The sequence below is a fragment of the Lipotes vexillifer genome, unplaced genomic scaffold, assembly GCF_000442215.2.
Source record: "Lipotes vexillifer unplaced genomic scaffold, Lipotes_vexillifer_v1.1 scaffold513, whole genome shotgun sequence".
Lineage (NCBI taxonomy): Eukaryota > Metazoa > Chordata > Mammalia > Artiodactyla > Lipotidae > Lipotes > Lipotes vexillifer.
In genome coordinates this window covers 321,209-327,208 of record NW_006777952.1, presented here as the reverse complement: position 1 = coordinate 327,208, position 6,000 = coordinate 321,209, and the positions used below count along the sequence as shown (strand labels likewise).

Below are 6,000 nucleotides of genomic sequence, written 5' to 3'. Positions count from 1 at the left end.
AAAAAAAAAAAAAAAAAAAAAAAGATGAGGAAGGATGTAGTTGAAAACACAAGGAGAAGAAATCACTCTTCTGCAGAGTATATGTCAATTTTCTGCTTATGCCGTGAGGGATGGGATTCCTGAGGATTCAGGTCTCAGAAAATAAAAAAGAACAGGCTCCATCTTTCATTACTTTCATAACTGACCTTCTTTGGACAACCCTCAAGATACCAGGGGAGGGTGTGTGTCTGGCTCGACTGCTCTCAAAACATGTCCTTGTGAAGGTTTCAGGCACCAGGAGAGAAGAGCAGGAAGCCAAGGACAGAAGGTAAAACCAAGAAACATGCCAAAACCTCTCCCTGCTGTATGTCGCCCAGTGCTGCCTGGCTTCTGGTCCCAGGTTGGGAGAACTGTGCCAGAAAGGGCTGCTGCACTCAGCAAACACTCGGCAACAACAGTGTGCAGTGAGTCATCACTGGCTTGTGCTTTGATGGCATCAGATTCTTCATCAAATCAGCAGATGCTCCTGGAAATCATCTGAGGAAGCACTCCTCCAAGATCTGCTGTGCAGGCTTTTGTGAATAATAGCGATAAAATCCCTTTTGGGGAGCCTACTTGGCTCTCTCTGAAAATGTTGGTAGCATTTAACCCCTTGTCTCTTCTGGGAGATCTGGGAGCCTTCGCAGAACCAGAGTTGGCTGGCACGTGCACCATCAGGTTTTGGATACAAAGTCCTGGTCCTTAAAACAAGCAATGCCCTCTGGACCCCACTGGGAGGGAGCTTGCGAGGCAGTTTCTCCTCAGCCCCAGGCTGGGCTATTTAAACATCTCTTTAGCAGAGTGAAGGAAGCCTGATTCAGTTGGACAGAGGATAATGAAGGCTCATTACCAGATGAAGGCATCTCTAAGCAAATGGTGGACTTACATTTCTTGTGACAGGCATCAATCTCTATTTCTCTGCCTTTCCTGCCCCAGAATCTCTGTGGCTCTCTCTTGTACTCTTTCTGTCCCTCTCTGTCTCCACTGCCTCAACACCTCAGAATGTCCCTTCCTCACACATCCTCTTTTTCCCAGTACACATCAGCAAAATCTTTTCCTCCCACTTTCCCAGTGGAACCCACCATGACCTGCAATTCCACCCTCCCTGCCTCCGATGGCATCTCGCAGCACCTGCTTGTCTCGCAGCACCTGCAAGCACGTTCAGGTCACTCTTCCAAAGAAACTGCTGGCTGCTCAAGCTACTAGCCTGTGTTCTTCCCTTCCCCTTCACACTTCTCCTCACCTCCTTAATCCATTCAATTTTGATTCTAGAGCATCACCTCTGAATCTGCTCTCTTGAAGGTCACAAATTCAATGGTCTTTGTTTTAGATCTTCTCATCTTTATTATTCACTTACTTTAAAAGGCTCTTTTTGCATTGTCCTTTCCTTTTCACTATTTTAATCGACAAGTACTGTCTTACAATATAGTTTTGAGTTCCAAAATGTTCTTTTACTTTTTTTTCTGGTTGGCCTCAAATTGAAAACTATCAGCATATTTCTGGAAAACAGCGTATACTAAATGATTTAATAAAAAAGGAAATTCAGTTAAATAAAGTCTTACATAATGCTCTTAAAAAACCAGAGCTGAAAGATCTTCAAACAAGATCAGTGTGAGATTCAGGAGGCCTCATGGCTGGTCTGAGGTCCACCACATTTTCCTCCTTTTTTGAACCTCAGGTTTTTCTTTAGCAAACTGTGAATGCTGGACCAGAAGATCTCAAGCTCTAAACTTCTGTTGGGCTCTTCCTTAAACCAGTTCCTCTTCCTGACCCTACAGTTTCTGTTCACGTCAATGGCAGCATTATCCTCCAAATATTCCAGGCTCAGCTTGAACACCCAGTTGTCTGAGATCAATTCTTGTCCCTTCCTTCTTTCCACCGTTCTTTCTCAACGTCTGTCATATCCAGGTCTTTTCTGTATCCATTGCCCATCGGCCCCACCCTGACAAGGCGGCTCTTGAAGTCCCCCATGCTTCTGGTTTTCTACTCCTGTTCCATGTGTCCTATCTGGACAACTGCAACACCCCTCAAAGGCTTCCTTGCCTCCACCTCCATCTGTTAGTCCTCTCATGTTTTCTATCCTTGCCAAGGTGATCTTCCCAAAGCACAGCTCTGATCAGACTGCTTCCCAACTCAAAAACTTTCCATGGCTTCTGATTGCCCATGGGAGAGTTGACATCACTTGTCTCCAAACTTTTAAAATCAAGCGCCCGTCTGTAAGATTTTCAAGCACACATTGCCATTTATCTTTATTATACATTATATTTATGTACTACTGTGCTCCGCTACTATACATTATAAAAGACACACAAAGAAATTAGAAAATAAAAATCAGATGAGATAAAAATCAATGTAAATAGAAGGTCTAATACGCAGGATTCCTACAGTCCAGTGGACCATCCTGTGAGCTCCCTGAGTCCTCTGGGATTCACAGCCCTACCACAATCCCACTCCAACCTAGATTTGTAGCTACTTCAAGTTCGGAGACCATTCTGGTCTTTTCTCCTACTATTCTCTGTGTGTACCTTCACATTCTGCCCACACTGATCTCTGTGTTCTTTCCTGGCCAAGCTTCCGCGTACTTACATGAACTGTTTTCTTCTCTACCTGTTAAAATTCCAGCTATCCTTTATGGCCCAACTCAGATGCCACCCCTTCCAGGAAGCCTGGTATGATCTCTTGTGCCTGAATTGCTATACATTTCCACGTTGGTTCCTGACTTGGGACACCCATATCTGCTGCCCTCGCAATATATAGTTGTTCATGACATACACACCTTAGTTCCTCGACTAGATCTAGAGCTCCTGGAAGGTAGGGAAATGTCTTATTTCATCTTTGTATCCTCCACACCCCCTAGCACGGTATTTCCTAATAGGTATTTTAATGGATGTTGGGTTTCTAGTTGGTACACTTGGCTGTCATCAATCATTGTGGGGTCTGTTCAGTCAACATATATGTACTGAGTCTCTCAGGTACAAGACACAGTGCTGGGCACCACTGGAGAACACACCGGTGAATTAGGCATGAGTCCATACCTTTAAGAGACTCAGTGGGAAAGGTATTGAAATAATTCTAATACAGGGTCAAGAGTGGTGAGTGTCACAGCAGAAGAACTGACAAACTATTATGAGAACTTAGAAAACAATGATGATTGAACACATGTCCGACCATTTATGGCCCTATCCTGGGGAACAAAATGGCATAAAATAAGCCCAGAAACACAGAGCATTCATGTCAGAAGAGCTCAGAGGAGACTAGATCTCCTTACATCACTGAGACTCTGGAATGATTTGGCCCAGCCAGCTAGCAGCAAAGTGAAACCAGAAGCCTGATCGTCTGACACCTAGTCCAATGCTCCTGCTCTAGTATCTGATCTGTCCCAGGCCCTGGTGCTGACATCGTGTTCCCTGCCATTCCCTCTAAGCACCCCAAGTTCAGTAGGCAAGGAAATGTGACTGAGGGCCACTCTCAAAGTGATATCTGGATTGCAAAAGAGTAAGTTCTTTATGAGCACAGGCCAGGCTCAGGGTAGGTGCTTGGTACATGTGTGATGGGTAGGGAGTGGCTCATACTCTGCCCAAACCAGATAAACCACCACTATGTAGCACGCTGACAATTCTCAGAGCCCTGAGTAACATCTTAGACACTGCCGTTGTTCAGACAATTTTTCTTTTTCCCCCAGAAACTGCAACTTTCATGTGGAAACTAGCTAGGCAATTGTTAGTTCTTCCACAGGTCAAAGAAGGAAGGAGAACTAGATGGAGAGTTTATTGAGCATTGTACGTACGTGATCTTACTTAAGTCTCAAAACAACAGTGTGACGTGGTATTTATTACTGCCATTTTGTGGATGAAAAAAATTTTGAGAACATAAATAACTTGCTCAAGTCATAAAGCAAGTGGCAGAGCTGTGCTTTGTGCTAAGGTGTGCCTGAGTCTAAGATCATGGTGATACCAGGCCCCCCTACCTTTTTGGCCGCACTGTTTCCATCTGCTTTCTGGCCATCTTCAGCTGTGCTCTGTTCTCCAGAGAATCACTCGGTGCCGATGGGCAAGGGCACGCTTGTCATGGCCAGATGCAGCCCTGCCACTCTGTAAACTTTTATTCCCAGCCACCCTTTCCTAGCAACCTGCCCCTTCCCACAGCTAACTCATTTCTTGTTGAGACATTTTAGCAGCAGTAAGCCATCAAACTCAAGAGAATTTAAACCCTTGTTGTTTCTGAACCCCGTGCTGGGACATTATACCTACTTGAAGCCAGCCACATTGTGAGAGAGAATGAAATCAGAGTGACGGTGCTCCCCTAGGACACGGCAATGCCAGAGTATAAAGAGCGGGGGCCAGCCTGATGGAGGCAGGGGCCTGCTTGTGAAAGCTCCTACGGCCTTCACACCCTCGGCAGCCCTGACCAAACTGTTCCCCTCCCACTCTCGTCAGCTTCAGGGTGGACAGGCGGAGGAGCAGCCCCGGCCAGTCTTTGTTCCTGTGTTTTTGGAGGTGGGGGTGGGGACTGGGGGGCTGCAAGTTCTTTGCTGCCTTTGGCATCATTTCCACATGGTTCCTCCTCAGGAATGATCTTTGAAAGGGTGCATTCTCAATCTGGCTCCTGTTCTGGCACCCTTCCTCCTGCTTCATTCTCAGGTGATCAGTGCATTTTACTCAAAGCACCTCTCAGGTGTACCTCGAGGGTGTGGGCTCTGTTGATTCACTTCCAGGGCCCAGAAGAGGACTTGACTCAAGGTTTGTTGAAAGGATGACAATATGAATAAATAAGTGGTCAGCCTCCTTCCAAGTTTGTCCTGCTGCTGATCAGTTGCTTTTCTGCTATTAGCCCTCATAAAAGGACCCAGGACCAGGGAAAAGGGAGTTGCGTTTAAAACATTTTGGGGAAAGGTAATAATAATGGGCACTATTTTTAATTGTCCTTAAAGTGTTAGACATTTTGCAAAAAGCATCTTACTTAATTCACTCATCTGCAAGCTTCAAGGTCTTTCTTTTTGGTTGTTTTATATATTCAGTTCACAGAAGAGGAAACTGAGGCCCAGAGAGGTGACATATTCAAGGCCACATTGCTGGTTCGCAGCAAAGCTAGGAGTCTAACCTAAGAGCATAACCTCCAGGGTCACGGCTCTTAAACTTGGCCCTGCCAGTAGGAAGTATGATCTGGAGGGGAGGAACTACGCTTCCTCATCTTCATATCTTCTACGGCATCCAGCACAGTGCCTGGATGCTCAAGAAACATTAGATGAGCTGAATCTGAAAGTAGGGGAGGTGTTGCATGCATTTATTCATTCAGCAAATGTTTGTTGAGCGCCTGCTATAAGCCAGATACTCTTCTGGGCACTGGGGACATAGAAGTGAACAAAACTATTCTAGTTGGGGAGATAGACAATTAAATAAGTAAGTTATACAGTGTGACAGATGGTGAGAAGCACTAAGGAGGAAAATAAGGCAGAGCAGGAAGATAGGAAGTGTCAGGAAAGAGGGTTTAACATTTTAGATAGAGAATGTGACATTCACTGAGAAGGTGATTTGAGCAAACACTTGCAGGAGGTGAAGGAATGAATGATATGGCTATCTGGGGGAGGAACACTGCAGGAAGAGGCCAGAGCATGGGCACAGGTGCTAAGGTTAGAGCAGCCTTGGCTTGTATGAAGGCATCAAGGAGGCTAATATGGCTGGGAAAAAATGGGAAGAAGAATAGCAAGATATGAGGTCTGATAGTAGGGGAGATGCAGATTGTAATGGTCCAATAGTAGGGGAGATGCAGATTGTAATGGTCCAATAGTAGGGGAGATGCAGATTGTAATGGTCCAATAGTAGGGGAGATGCAGATTGTAATGGTCCAATAGTAGGGGAGATGCAGATTGTAATGGTCCAATAGTAGGGGAGATGCAGATTGTAATGGTCCAATAGTAGGGGAGATGCAGATTGTAATGACCTTGATTTTGACTCTGAGTACCAGGTGGGCAGACCATAAAAG

At 45.4% G+C, this 6,000-nt stretch overlaps 1 protein-coding gene across 4 annotated transcripts in view; it reads right to left on the bottom strand.

Moving 5' to 3' along the window:
- Positions 1-6,000, bottom strand: part of DGKG (diacylglycerol kinase gamma) — a 164,734-nt gene that overhangs the window by 142,002 nt on the left and 16,732 nt on the right. The window lies entirely within an intron of this gene.